The sequence below is a fragment of the Pleurodeles waltl genome, chromosome 5, assembly GCF_031143425.1.
Source record: "Pleurodeles waltl isolate 20211129_DDA chromosome 5, aPleWal1.hap1.20221129, whole genome shotgun sequence".
NCBI classification, from domain to species: domain Eukaryota; kingdom Metazoa; phylum Chordata; class Amphibia; order Caudata; family Salamandridae; genus Pleurodeles; species Pleurodeles waltl.
In genome coordinates this window covers 1,697,214,676-1,697,230,591 of record NC_090444.1, presented here as the reverse complement: position 1 = coordinate 1,697,230,591, position 15,916 = coordinate 1,697,214,676, and the positions used below count along the sequence as shown (strand labels likewise).

General features: G+C 41.6%; 1 protein-coding gene across 4 annotated transcripts in view; it reads left to right on the top strand.

Moving 5' to 3' along the window:
* LOC138296685 (piggyBac transposable element-derived protein 4-like) overlaps window positions 1–12,954 on the top strand; it is a 43,649-nt gene extending 30,695 nt beyond the window's left edge. For 3 of the 4 annotated variants that reach the window (XR_011203882.1, XM_069236045.1, XM_069236044.1), the window contains one exon: window positions 11,010–12,954. The gene's annotated coding sequence lies outside the window, so the exon portion shown is untranslated. Of the gene's footprint in view, window positions 1–7,463; window positions 7,499–11,009 lie in introns of all 4 variants that reach the window. The other variant, XM_069236046.1, reaches the window with a different exon arrangement.
* The last annotated feature ends 2,962 nt before the right edge of the window (window positions 12,955–15,916 follow it).

The following is a 15,916-nucleotide window of genomic DNA, read 5'->3' as shown; positions in this document are numbered from 1 at the left end:
TCAGGAATATCTCGCACCAAAAGAGGAATTAAAGTACTTTATTGGTGGCCAAAAATTGATTTAGAAATTGAGAGATATGTACGTGACTGCATGGAGTGTGAGAATAGTGACAAATCTCAAAAGACACTTAACCCGCCAATTTCTTCTTCAAGTTGTCCTAATATACCATGGGAAGAAGTTGCTTTAGACATTATGGGTCCTATTACGTGGCATGATGGGACTTCAAAGTTTATTGTGATTTTAGTTGATTTGTTTTCAAGGTGGATTGAATTTTCTGTGTTACAAAAAAGTGATACCAAGGCAGTGATTAATTTTTTGAAGGAAATATTTTTGAGGGAAGGATTTCCCAGAATTTTATTGACGGACAATGGTGTTCAATTTAAATCTGAGGAAATGAAAATTTTTGCTAAAATGACTGGTATTGAACAAAGGTTTACAGCTTTATATTATCCCAGAGGGAATGCTGTAGTAGAACGTATAAATAGGATTTTCAAAGGCATCATTCAAATTGCAAAGCATGGAAACAAAAGTAATATAGATTCTGAGTTAAGGAAAATGTTATGGGCTTATAGAGTGATACCTCATGAGACAATAGGTCAAAGTCCGTTTGATATAATGCGAGGTAGAATTCCATTTTCGAAGATTAACCCTAGTTGGATGCAAAGAAGCAGACAAGTACTTTGGAGCAAGGAACATGTAAGAAAGTGCATAAAGAGTTCACAAGAAAAGAACAAGAAATATTTTAATAATAAATATGGCACTAAAGAAGCACATTTGAATGTGGGAGATTGGGTGAGAGTGAAATCCGTAAGGAAAGTGGCTAAAGGTGAGAGCAAGTTTGGCGAGCCTATAAGAATTAAGAAAGTGATGAGAAATACTGTCATTTTGGATGATGGCAGTGTATGTCACATGAGTCGCGTTGCTATTGCTAAGCCTTGCAAACAACAATTTGTGCAGTATGATTTGCTGGAAGGTAATAATAACAAATATTGGTGGTTGGAGTGTGATATTGATGGTAACAAAGATTCTCGAGTTATTGGGGAATTGGGAGCTAGGGGCTGTCAGGAAGGTGTCCAGACTCGTATTAATATGGGAGAATTTGAATGTAATGTGAATGAGCGTGAACAGAATAAAAATGTAGCTTGTGGTGAAGTGAAGAAAAGTTGTTTCGGCAGGGTTTTGTGAAAACCTAAGGTATTAGAAAATTTTGTGTGCGATTAAATAAAAATATATATATTTATTTATATACATATTATTATATTTTTTTCTTGTTTTTTGTTGTGATTTTTTTTTTTTTTTTTAAGGGAAGGGGATGTGTAGTGATGTATTGGTTTGTATGTAAAAGAAGAATGCTATGACATCAGGGGCAGTGGAATGTTGGGGCAGGCTTACCTCATTACAAACCAATTCAGTCACTGGTGTTTGACCTTTCAAATTGCAAAAGGGCATACCTCCCACCACGTTCGTTTGTCCTTGGTAGCTGAAAACTAAGTACCCAACTTCTATGTAAGAAACTAAATAGATTGACAAAGATGGGGTTAAGTCCAAAGTTTTGACCAAACAAAATGAATCTAAAATGAGGTATGATTCCTTGCACAAAGTATTTAAATTCCTTGTAAAAGTTGGTGATAATGTTAGAATCCATTTGGCTAAAGATGAGGGGAAGGGGGATGAGGAAGTGCATTTTCTAAGCATTGCAATGTAGTGAAGATCAATGAAGGACGTGACTTCACTCAGGATAGCAAGTGTTAGAGTTTGAAAAGACTGTGTAGGAAGTGTGATGTACCATGAGCCAACTCAATGTTTGATGAGGATGTTGCTGATAATGTGCTTAATGATTTTGAAAGCTCCTGACACTCCCAGCATCCCCTCTAAATTCAGACAGACTTTCTCTGGAGCAGAGGAACATTTAGACTATTAATTACAGTGCCATCAGCCTTGTTCCTCTGAGTTATGAGTCTGTAACTGATGGTGGGTGTTGGGAACTTTTCAAGTTCAAGAATCCCTTCCAGGAAGTTGCTACATGATGATTAATCTTATTCTACTTGTTGTGCTGCCCTCTCCTGCATTTTCGTTTGTGGAAAGGAACGCATTATATTCCTAGGTCATGTTTTGTAATAAGTTCCCCAGTCTTGCCCACGGTACACTTTCTCTTTCCCTTACCCCCGGTGTTTATTTATCCCATTTGGACTCGCTCAGAATGCTAATGAGTTAGCCTTCAGGGTGTTTTTTACCTGATCAGTTAGATGCCGACCTGGTTACTTGTAGAATAAATAAATTGCTGATCTTCTCTTAATCTTCTCCGTCTCACTCCCTACTTTCATTACCACACATGTCCTCTGACTTAAACAAAAATCATACAGAAAAGTCATGTTAAAAAAACAAAATACTGACCAGTTAATTTCCAACCAGCCGTAAATATGTACATAGAATTCCCTGCATGTATGCTTTTAGCTAATGATAGGCTAAGTCACTTGTCCTATTTGTCTTCAACCATCACGTTTGTACTTTGCCACATTCTACCATATATTACCTTGTTCCACCAATATTCCACTATACCACACATTTGCTACTGGTGGACCATCACCGATGTTATGTACAACGTTCCTGGTTAAAGTAGTTCTGCTACTCACAACTAAATAAATAAACCTACCCATGATTGGTGACTTTTGACTTTGGAGGTAGAAGGGTATCATTTGAACTTCTGCAGAACAATCACTCAAATTCCTTCTTATTCTTTGTATTATAGAATATATCTTTCAATTTAATGAACTAATGTGCTTTAAAAAGATAAGATTAAAAGTAATGCCCTCAGTTGCTCAAGTGGGCACAGATTTAAAAAGGCCTTCAACTATCCAAAATCGAGCAAAGACATATTTTCTAATGCTCAACATTATCTGTAAAGAAAGCTCCCAGTCCAACGGACATGATCTATAACATAAAAGGTAGTTTTAACGGAGATGTTCAGCTGGAAGACTATGCGACACTCAAAGCAAACAAACTAAAAAGAAGTCTACCGAGCTACTGTACATGCATGACAATTCAACATTTTTAGGTTGAGCATAGCAGTGCATAAGTGCTGCTTTTCCAACGTGTTGTTATCTATTTGGGCTTTTAACCACACCCACCTCATGCCAATCACTATCACTCATTCCTGGGCTTGCCCTTCAAAAATCCTTTATCATTGGTAAATGCTTTACGTTTGTCCCTTCTAGGGATGGTTTGGTTACCACCTTGGACATCAACCCTGTTACGTAGGTAATTGCACATTTGCTGATACGTTTGACTGCGAGCAAACTTCTTTTTCCTTTTATGTGTCTCCTTCAAGCTCATGACGTGGCGCTTTGAATCGACTCGCTTATGTGAAAATGTACTACTTTTCATTTTCAATTTATGTGGCAAGAAAATCCGGTTAGGAGTTCACAACGATAATAGCTCTAGCGCAAGCAGATGCGAGACCCATCGCATTACAAATGCTTGTTATACAATGACGTTCATCAAGATGTTTTCACATCACCAACTTGGTATGAGGAGGCTGTACATTCCACTGAGTACACTGCTACCACCACTGCTCACTTTCATGCAAAAATGAGTTAGACATTGCTGGGTCAGATATGTTAATTCACATAAATGTCAGAGAGGAGGAATGGAGGTTAAGTTAAAAGCAGGAAAGACTCTGCAGTCTCAGCACTGCATCTATGAGTACTGCGTACCTCAAAAAATCCAGCACCCAGTCTTTAAGAGTTTGGAAGGGATGACCGTAACAGAAGATGGAATAGTATCTAAACCACAAAGTGTGTAAAGGACATTTATGGATTTATATTTTTGAGCGTCATTAACACATGTGCGATGTGCTTTTTCACACATGATTTCACATTTACATACTACATAGATACATATATTTTTTAAACAAGTTTTCTATGAAGTATATTTATTCATTATTTTAACTAGGTCACATTTCTGTGCAGTCACCATTTTAACTACCTGTGCAGAACACAGTCAAGCTGCAATGTGCAATTATAATTTTTGCTGTTATTGTTCTGTTCATGGTGACTGTAACTCGGATGTAAATAAAATCTATTCATTCAAATGGTGTGACATTGAATGTAACTTGTTTGTTTGAACATCTTCCGATGAGATAGTGCTTAGGTGTTAAGGTAATGGTGTTTATTTTTCATGTAATCTGATTTGTTAAAGAAATGATACATTTGCTCACACCACAACAATTCTGCAAAAGTTCTTACTTCCTATGCAAGAATAATGTATTAAAAATCCCTGATTTTGGAAGTGAGCTTGAAGATTTTCCTGTTATACCAGAGATGCTGCCTGTTCCTTTTCTGATTTTGATGCCCATTGGAACTTGTAATACTTTTTGATTTTGCACACTCTGTATAACCCTTCATAGCATCACGTCTATACTGCTTATTTTTGAGTTTTGTAATAAAACCTTTTTATCTTTTCATTGACCTAGATCTCATTTATTTATTGGGCTCACTTAATTTTATTCAATCTAAATTGTATATGGACTATATTTTAGTTGATCATAGTGTTTTAAGAGGTGCCTTAACACTGGGATACATTGTCACATGAAATTGAGGATTAACATTGTCTCTAATCCTGTAAATTATAGGGAAGTCTGGTTGAGGTAAATGTTTTGGGGTACCTCCATTTTGGTGTACCCTTCATTTGCTCCCACAAATCTTTGGTAACAGAGGATGGTTGCACATTAAAGAGCCCCTTCTTTTGCTACAGGTGATTCCACTTTTGTCCTGCCCATAGATGTAGTGGATTTTCCCTCATGGAGTTTCTTGAGTCGGGATTTTGCGAAACACCTGACTTGAAGTGCTGTTCCTGAGTAATTTGGCTTGTAAATGTAAACCGGGTAGAATGTTTCAGTTGATAGGGAGTGTTTCTGGGGTGGACATGACACATTGCTGAAGCTTCAGTTGTGAGCTGGATTGCTATGCCATGAATGAGGTGCGTGGCCATGCAGTGCTGATTTTGGGTTCAAACTGGTGGTTGCGCACTGGTTTGATCTATTATTCCTATTTGTGATTCTGTGTTATAACCGTTTGTTTTATTACTGATTGGTTTGGTTATCGACTATTAAAGTCCAAGATCTCAAGATATTGTGGTTTACGTATCTGTATAAGGTAGTGTGGTTTGGGAGGCACCGCATACACTCAGATATGGATTCTGAATTAATGAGTTTTCCTTTTTAGGAGATTGTTTAAATGTCTAATCTAAGTTGGTGTCTTTTGGGCCTTTGTGCACTGGGGTAAATGCATTAGCCATGGGTAGATTGCCCCTGGACAGGGGTCTGCCTAATGTGGATCAAGTTCAAACAGTACTGAAAGGGTGCTGCTCTTGTTTTCTATTGTTTTGAGGCTTGTTTTACCTTTGGATTATTTCAGCCTATTTTGGGACGGGCAAACAAGGTTTATTTTGCTTTATTTGGAGTAAGTTAATTAGGAAAAGGGTTTTGTAGTTTCTCTCATGCATTGAGAAGTCACGCTGTGTTTGGTTAGTCAGCCACAGATCTGCACTGTCATTGCTTGGTTGCTGACAGAGCAGGACTGTGAAAGGGTGACCTTTTAACAGAGCTGCACTGGGATTGGCTCTTGTTCATGAAGTTATTTTCTGTGATTTTTGGATTGTTTTGAGTAAAAAAAATAATGGGTGTTGTGTTGCAAAAAGCCCAAAGTTTCAGTTTCCTGTTTTAGGAACGCCTGCATACAAAAGTATGACACTCATTGGGTTTATGTGTGCCTGATTTCTGAATGGCATGATTATACAGCTTTTTATAAAGACTTAGGGTGTTATTACAACTTTGGAGGAGGTGTTAATCCGTCCCTAAAGTGACGGATATACCACCAGCCATAATACGAGTTCCATAGGATATAATGGACTTGTAATACGGCTGGTGGTATATCCGTCACTTTACCCTCACTTTTGGGACGGATTAACACCTCCTCCAAAGTTGTAATAACCCCCTTAGTTTTCTTTAGAGCATACCTTTAAAAGTAGAAAGTTGGATTTCCTGAGGCAAACTATGTTTGACAGAAAGCTTTTGCCTAGACCCACACAGTTTGAGGTGCTGAGCAAATGGGATTGAATGGCCACTGAGAAAGAAAACAAAGCAAGTGAAGTGCTCATTTAGACAATGGTTAGAAAAGAAATGGGATTGACAGGAAAAATGCTGGAGGGATTATATGATGGAGGGAGTGAGGATTTCTCCTGTGATAGTCAAAGAGGCAGAAGAGGAAAGGAGATCTGAAGAGGGAGATAAAAAGAATCATCACTTGGATGAGGAGAATATTTTTTTGAATGACCTTTAAATTCCAGACTTCCTCCATATATTGATGGGATATAGAAACAAGGACCTGATTCTGTCACAGCACCAGGTTCAGCAGGGGACAGTAGAACAGTACCAGTACAGGGAAAAACACGTCTGTAGATGTGAGTACAATAGCGAGTGTCCCATCTGAGACTGAAAAGACAGCATGGTTGACTAATAGCACAGATACTTCTCCTCAAATTCAGATGATCACCTGTTAATACAGTTGTGGTCAAATGTTGGATTTCAAAAAAAATTATTTGGAGAAATTTTAAGCGGTACAATTGATTCAAACAGATTATTAACATACAATGTTGATGAAATGACATACTTCCTGTAAGAAGCAGCCAGATGTTTGAATGACTAAAGTATAACAAAAAGTGATGAATGGAATGCTTGAATTAATCTCAGCCACTAGTAATTACTCGGGCTGCATCCCAATATCAGTCCATCCCAGTCACTTGTTATTTTGCACACCAGTTGTGGGATGTTTATTTCTGGCTCAGGGCCGACCTGACCCAGCAGGTCAGACTGGACTGTTCCCATAGGAGTAAGGTCCAAACTGATTTGCATATGGCTGGGTCTAAACTGAGTGGGCATGGTGGGTGAAAAATGATGGATTGGGGGACGGCCAAAGCAACTGCCAGAGTCTTAGATTAATTCAAACATTCCATCCACCAAGTTTTTTGCTGTTGACGCCCTCAGTGCAAGCATCGTTCAGCACTGAGACTCTGCATTGGATGCTTGCCTCACTCTTGCTCTTCTTGGCATCTTGTGCTCCGAGTATTGCTCTGCTTCTCTGTTATACTGGCAAGTTTGCCTGTGCCAGTGCTGTTTTTTTTTAGCCAGCGAGGTGGCAAAGCAGTTCATTAGCTTCTACTGGGCCTTTAAGCAAGGTCCCACTTATGTTAAATAAGCTGTGTTTTCACTCGTTGCTACTGCAAGCAGAGGCCCAGCTTTCCATGCTTTTGCAGCTGCTGTTATTATTCTCAGCCTGAGAAAAATGCAGGAGACACCGCTGGTTTGCTTGCCAAGCGATCTTGGGTATGTAGCAGCTGAGGGAGGCAACACAAGCTATTTAGCAGTAGACCTTGGTGTTCAAGTGGATTTTTTCTTTTCCCAACAGAAGTGTCCCAGCAAGAGGAGGTAGAAGACCCAGTGGTGAGTGCTCTCGTGTTGGCAAGGAGTTGGGGTTTGAGGGGTAAATCTATCTTATTGGAATCTCGTAATACCTGGGCATGGCTTGCTATATTAAGTTGCCTCTTACTCTTGTTTTGATGAGCAATAAATGTACATTTGACAAAAAGACTGGTCTGTCAGCCCATGAAGTGGTCACAGGCAGCGCAATGGTTGGCTTATACTCCTTCATCTGTACTAATTTCAGTTACTGATGATATCACTCTAGATTACTTCAAAGGTCTGTTTGATATGGTGAAAGCTGTCTCTCACCAGGTGAACTTGGCAACAGAAGCCACAAAATAAGTATAGTGAAATTATCTGAGCCCTTGCAACTGGATAGTGAGGAAAAATTGTCTTGAGCACTGAAAGGGGCTGTACCAAGTGATCTTGAGGAAGGACAATGCTGTAAATTGTGCCAGAATCCCACGGTGGATCCACACCACTCACACAAAAAGAGAGAAGATGGGGGATGAAGAAGTGGTGAAAACAACCACTGATTCAGAGTCCATCGCAGGTTCACAGGGTGGATCCGGAGGGGGATGAAAATTTTGAAAGTGAAACTTAGGGTGAAACTGGTAAAAATAATGAGGTTACCGACGTCCAGGTTGATGAGTGAAACTTCTGGGGAAGGTACAAGTAGTGCTGTCCGTTGTCAATGGGAGTATCAGAGTGAGGAACTGTTGCAGTATCATAGTTAAAGGTATTAGTGGCAGCAACAAGAATTAGTCTCTGATCCAAACAACAAAAAATCTGAGTGACAACAACCCCCAGAGGAAGAAAGCAGTTCACAGTGAATCCAGAAGTTGAAATTGATCAAATCCATCATGAATGGAGAAGACTAAACGGTAATTTCAGGTGAAAAAGAAAGCTGAAGAAAACAAGTCATTGTAAAGAACATTGAAACGAAAGCACTGTCAACAAGAAAGATAAGTCAATAAATGAAGAGTCTGAAGTAATTGAATTAGATTCTGAAAACAGTGAAAATGAATCGCCAGTTGCTAAAAGATCAGCAAGAAAGAGAACTCCAAATGAAAAGTATGCATCACCTGAAATGGTATATCTAGCAACATTATCTGTGGAACAGAAAGAGTTAGAACCAGAGATCTACAGTTTGATAAAAAATTGCCAATACACATTTGAAGGTGATCCCGAAAAGATTGTTAAAGATATTGCTAATGTGAGAAATACTGATTCAAATGTAGAAGGGGAAAATATTTTCTTGAGAGCATGAACGGAGAGAAACTAATGGAAAAAATGTTGAAAATGGTGGTTGTTTTCAAATAAGAGAGAAGAAAACCTTATTGCTTTAAATACAATTTTTGTTATGTTTAATTTTTTGAATTTCACTATAACTTTGGTTTCAGTCTCAGTAGACAGTGAAATACAGCAGTTGCTATAAAAATAATATAAGTTTAATTGTTCTACTTATAATACTAGTAGTCTTAGGGCGTGATTTAGATCTCGGCGGATGGAATACTCTATCACAAACGTAACGGATATCCCATCACTGTATTATGATCTGCATAGGATGTAATGGGATTGTAATACGGAGGACGGGATGTCCGTCACATTTGTGCAAGAGTATTCCCCTCCGCCAAAATCTAAATCGGGCCCTTAGTTGACTTGTTGTGCCTACGCTCTCTGGGGGGATACATCTCCACAAAGGTTGAATTTAACTACAGTACATAACAAAGTGAAACATAACACACTGACACATAGGAAAAGTTTAGGTAATGGATTTCAAAATAAAATGTTAAAGGAATATGTAGAGATTATGAATGTAAAAGACTGCTTTGTGTGTACCCTTTTTCTGCAGGTGAAGGTTCAACCCGCGTGCACCTTCCAATTTTTTACGGTTTATCATGCACTGTGTTTGTTCATATATTTAACAAAAACAAATTTGTGTTGCCTTTTTTTAACAGATTTCAGTGTCTCATTTGAGAGGATTTACCTATCGCTACAGACAAAAGTGATTGTAAGGGTTTGGCAGATGGTACATTTCTGCAAACAAGTGCATAGATTGAACACATATTGAAATCTACTAATTGGGTGTTTGCAGAAGTGAAGCACAGTTCAGTCTGTACCTATCCCCAAAAAGCAATCTCCGTTCAGTAAAGTAGCTATGAAAATGAATTGCCCAGTACTTTGGGGGTTAAGCTGGCCCAGATAAATATATGTCCATCTTGATTTGCCATCAGCTCCAGCCTAGCCTCATCTCCAAAGCTTGGAGAAGGGGAGGGAATAGTTTGGCTGACCAGCTTACCTGGATCACCTTATCTTTAGGTAGCAAGACCTGTTGATACCAGTTTTTCAAAATAAGCATATAGTGAGCTTTGGTTCCAACCAGAGGAGTATTTTTCTTTTATCTCATGCTATTGGCCTTTTGATATATCACTTTGCTTCCTTTGCACTGTAATGCATGAGGGACTATTTTAGTACATTGAATCATCATGCATTGCATTCTTTGTCATTGATACAATATACACAGCATACAGTACCTTTTATATTAGGGTTCAAAATGCAAACTAAGCTTATTGACTCCACCAATGCCTGTTTGCTTAGCCACAAGGACAGTTTGTGAGCCATGTTAATTGAAGCTTCCACCTTGTAGCCAAGGACACCATACCTTGTCTGAACACAGGGAGCAGGGAAATAGGCACTGTTTGTTGTGGCTCGTACAGGACTGTCGCTGCATAATCTGCAGACACTGTGGAATGTCCTGGTCAGTCTTGGACTTTGTAATATTATGGGCATGTGCAATTGAGCGCACACTGGCCCAGCAGTTGGCACACTTATGTGTGCATTCAGATCATTGTTATAATACAAAGTGTCCACCTACTTGCAGGAATTTCTTTTATTAGCCTGCTTACCAATATCAGCATTGTTAGGCAAGTGAATGCCTCAAACCTGTTTAAAAGTAGCCACATCTTTTTATATGTTGGCTGAACATAACGGTTCCTAAAGGCAAATTCCCATTGTAACAGAAACAGATGCAAACTTGAATATATATGTATATCTGGTATTGGAAACATTGCCTGGATGCCAAGTACAATATATATAAATATTTAATTGTATTGTACTGTAATTGCATTTATATTGCGCTTACCATGCCTCATGAGGCATAGAAATGCTTTAGAATGGAAGCATGAAGCTTCGGAAGTCAAGGTTAGTGGTTAATTCAGTATTATGAAATGTTTTTGGTTAATGGGATTAGTCTTGCGTGCTCTAGCAAAATACAATCATGCTCTCAGTCCAGTTTTTTTGTGGTACAATAAATTAATAGGACTAAGCTTGAGCATTAGTTATCATGGTAGGTGATTTCATGTGGATGGTAGGCGGGCGTAATAGCTGAGTGAGAGGAGATTAGGTAGTGTTCTGTTGCAGGGGTTTGGGAAGGAAAAGTCCTCTGCATGGTAATGGATGTGCATCCCTACTCTGAGTGCCCTAACTGTATTGATGTTTGGATCCCTAATGCTGCTTTTTGTTTTCATAGGCAAACCCAGATCATGCATGTGCGCCATGACCCAGACCTGCCTTATGGACCAGGAGTGGTGCCCAAAGTGCTACCCTCAGAGTGATGAAAGCCTAGCTGGAAGCTTGGTGGGACACGCTGGAGAATAGGGCTGAGGCACTGGCTTAATCTTTTGATACACATCACTGTGGCTGACATCCGGGTGTGAACTCTGGTCACTCTTGCTGTGACTGACCACTTTCAAAAGGAAGAGAGGACAAAAGAGTGGGCACGTCAAAAGGAAGCAGACCCCGAACATTAACTTCAAAGACACGGACTCTAAATCACATTTGGTGTTTGGAAACAGATTATAAGAAGGAGAGATTGAGGCTCCAGTCTCCCAGCTGCGTAAGGGGACATCACCAAGGAAATTCAAGAAAATCTGTCATGGAGGCTGAAGCAGCAGCTTGCCAAGACCAGTGTGCTCTGTGAGGAAGAAGAGTGTTAGAGGGAACAAGGTCCAGTGGGGAATCGTCAAGTGGGCTCCCTTTGCAAGGTGTGAGGAAACAGCTGCTGCACCCATCGGCTAGTTGCCTATGTAAAAGTTGGCGAGTCACGTATGCCAGAGGAGGGCCACTGTGAGGTGAGCTGTGGACATTGTTTGCCAATCTGGTAATTGCTTCTGTGCAGTGAGGAGTCAGTGACCCATATGCCAGGAGGGGCAGCCACAATGAACTGTGATCATCGCTGTGCCAATTTTGCAAGTGTCTGTGTGCAGTGAGAAATCGGTGAACCAGTATACCAGGAGTGGCTGCCTGTAGACCGATTGCATGCGGAGTCGGCGGTAGCCCCTGCGAGGTGGAGTCAGCGACCCCGTATGAAAGGGGGATGCCGTGGAGGAATCTGCAGTGTCAATCAGGTCAAAGCCTGTGTGCAGTAGAGATATGGTGGCCTCATATGTCAGTCAAAGGGGCCCACTGGGACCAGCAAGAAATGTGACCTGTTCAGTGTCGTCACCAGAGAAGTGATGCCACTGTGGGGGGACACACAGACCTACACCAAGAGACAGGATCCTCATCAGGACCTTTGCAGTACTTCTACCCACCCTGGATGGACCAAAGACTTACCCTGCCAGGAGGAACCATTAAGAACCTAGGGTCGCTGCAGTTGCACAACCACATGTGAGGAACTCTAGGACAGCCAAGCGTAGCCCACCTGGGATGTGTGCAGTGAACTCAACTGAACCAGCCGCTGCTGGGCTAGCACTCCTGTAATGCTATGTGTATTTGACTGCCGACTTCATCTTGACCATTGACTCTATTTTTAGCTTCAGGTGCCGTCACAGTGGCGGTGCAGGGATTTTCCACACAGAGCTTGTTTTCCACACTGAATGTATTTTCGCTCTTCTCACCAGAGCAGGGTCCTACTGTGCTAGAACATATTATGGGAGATGTGGATGCGATTAGAGTATACCTGTCTGAGAATGTTTTCACAGCTCTGTCTCTGGAATGCGCACTGGGCCTGGGCCCATTCCCTTGCGTGTTTTCGACACAGGCCAAGTACAGCCAGCGTTTGAATTTCATAACAGAAGGGAGGGAGGTTACTAGAATCTTCTCCTCGAGTTAGGTAAAAAAAGGTAGGAAGCTTGGAGCTGAGGTAGGAACCCACCTGTGGAAAGGACGCACTGCTCAGGAAAATATCATTTGGGAAAAGGTCTCCTGCCTCAGCTGTTGAGGGTTTGCCTGCTTGGTGCTGGCTGGGATGATGGATTTATACCCCATGGTGATGCATTTTAATTCTAGTTCTTTGACTTATACATATTTTCCCTGCTAATATATTGCACATTTTTGCCTGTGATTGTTTAAATGCTGTGATTATTTCTGTTTCTACACATATTTTACTTCACTTGAGTTAAATGCTTATTTTCATATATTTGTGTGTCTTTATTTCATACTTGGTAAGTGCCTTAATACATTAATTACTCAGACTAAGAGTGCTGCATTCTTTGGCATTGTTTCATCTTAGTTTAAGCAAGAGCAGTGGGGGTGTGCTCAGGAACTCCATGCCCTCCGACCCTGCAGGTGCATGCAAGACTGTTCCAGCCAGTCAGCCCTCGGGGAACTTACTTGCTAGATAGCGCTTTGGCGCCAGAACACTTTTGATTATAATGCAGAGTCAGTGTGAACTCTTGAGACTGACTACTAGGAATGTATGATGGAGCAACGCATGCGGGATCCACGCATGCCTTAACGCGGTCGGAACAACAACCGCATTGTTTCCATGCATGCCTTTACCACGCACGCCTTTACAATTATTTTTTGTTGTAAAAGCATGCCTGGTGAAGGCATGTGTAGGAACGGCATGCGTGGTTCTATCATGCCACCCTCTCTAACACCCAAAAGTACCCCACCCTTAATACTTAAGCTACCTTGACCCCTACCCGCCCTAAAAACAAAACTACCCTATTCCTCCCCTTACCCCCCTTTCCCTAAGGCCCAAAAGTACCCCAGCCCTAATACTTAAACTACCCGACCCCTCCACCCGAAAAACAAAACTAACCCGACTCCTGCCCCCCCTAAAAACAAAACTACCCACCCGAAAAACAAAACTACCCTGACTCCCACCCCTAAAACCTGAACTACCCTGATCCCCACCCCGCCCCTAAAAACAAAACTACTCTGATAACCCCACCCGCCCTGAACCATAACACCTTCCCTGAGCCTCCCCACCAGCCCTAAAAACAACCGACTGCCCCAGCCCCTCAACTCTGCCCCTAAAAACAAAACTACCCCAACACCCCCACCCCTGCCCCTAAAAACTGAACTACCCCGACCCCACCACCCTGCCCCTAAACAGAAATATAGCCCAAGCCATTAATGAACCCCCACTCCTAAAAACTACCCACAACCCTGCCCCAGCCCCACTTACCGGACCGCATCCTCTCCCGGTCCATTCTGCCTTTTTCTCTGCCTTAACCACTCAAAAACGTAGTTGACCGCACCCTCTCCCGATCCACCCTGAAAAAAGAAAAAAATAGCCCAACCCTGCGCGACCCCACACTCTGAGCCCTGTCCTTAAAAAAAATCCCAAACAATCCCTTACTCCTAATAAAAAAAAAAGCCCAACCCCACCCCAAGCCCTTTATCCACCCCTAAAAACGACCCCCAACTCTGCCCCAACCCCACTTACTTGACCACGTCCTCTCCTGATCCACTCTCTCTTTTTCTCTGCCTTTTTCTCTGCCTTATCCATGCATATGCGTAGTTCAGCACGTGTGGTTAAGGAAGAGCAAAAGCCACGCATGGTCACACCTGCATGGGAAACATCCGCTTTGTTCAGGACGTTTCCCAACTACTAGTGGGGCTTACCCTGCATGTTGCCTATAGCGGATGGGGAATAACCACAATTGCTAAACCGAGGAAGTAGTTGGAAACAGGGAACTGCTAAAAAAAAAAAAAAAAAGAAAACATGAGGACCTCAATCTCAGGAGGGCTTTATAGTTATATGTGAATGTCACATTTACCTTTAGTAGTAGAAGTAAATTAAAATACTTCTCTTTTTTTTCATAAAAGTGAGCATTTGGCTTACAATAATTTATTGCTGCTGCCATAAGTATTTTTGACCCTGTGATTTCCCCCCCCCAGTATCTACCTCCCCACGAGGGAGCCTTAGACTGCTTGAACCTTATTAGTCCTCAGAATCAATAGCTGGAAGAGTACTTGCAACAGTTGCTCATAATCCATAGTAGGCCAGGACATCAGGAGTAAAGGGCCTCAGCCCCATGGCTGGGGTCAATAATTTCTGCTTGCTCCGTGACTCTCTGAAAGGGGTTGTGACAATGGGCAGCAAGCCGGGGGGTGCCTAAAGTTTAGGCACTTACGTACACAAGTGGCATTGGCTATTTCCAACTTGTGCCACTAGTACCATAAGTCCAGTTTTAATTGCACACAAAGGTAACACACACAGACTTTGGAAAGTACATAGTTGGGAATAGACCACAGAACCATGTCCATTGATTGGATGATGGATTTATGTAGGGACAGAGGGGGGGGGGGGGACTTAGGAGTAGGGACAGAGAGGTCCTTGCTAATTTCATTAGGGACAAGTTTGAGACACTGTAGGAAAGGGATGAGTTTGCAGTTGACTCTGTGGAGGGAACCATTTTAGGAACCCCGGAAGAGAGCACTGTGGATTGAGGCTCTAAGATCCTCTTATGAGAGATATATCCCATACTCACCCAGAGTGTGTCCCCTAATGCATTCTCCAGAGTTTCACCAAGACACGCACAACCTTTCCTTTCTAGAATACCTCAGGTGTGTACACCACCTCAAATTTCTAGGGTACCACTGTCACCAATTCCAGGTGTAAATCCCTTGGGTTGGTTGACTCTAGCAGAGACCCCGTAGGCTTGTGATTGTCTCTTCTGAAAACTAAGCCTGAGGAAGAAAAGACCAGAGTTAGAGAGGGAAAAGCGAAGATTAGCTTACCTGCAGCAGGAGTACAGGAGGCAGGAAAGATGAAGAATGAAACCAGGAGGAGAAATTGCGATAGGAGAGAAAGGGAGGAAAAACAGAATGGGAAGTGAAACAGAAGGAAAATAAAACAGAGTTAGAGAGGGAAAAGATAGCCCTTGAGGAGTAAAACATAGAATGGTAGTAATTACAACTCCATCTGGGATAACTGACTCTACTTCCAGTTTCGGCAAGGTTGTGACCAAGGTTCCAAAAGATCTTGTGTATGTGGAAGTCACGACATTTTGGAACGGTTTGTGAGCTTTGAGGTCACTTGTAAGGCACTGGCCCTAAATGAGGTATCTAAGGCAGCTGCTTTAATGGGGCACATGCCTTTGGAAGGGACAGCCATCATTGGAAGGATGCCTGTGGCAGACCAGGTGGTCTATGAGCAAATGAAGGGAGCTCTGTCTAGGCGGTTTAGGTTGAAGCCAGCTC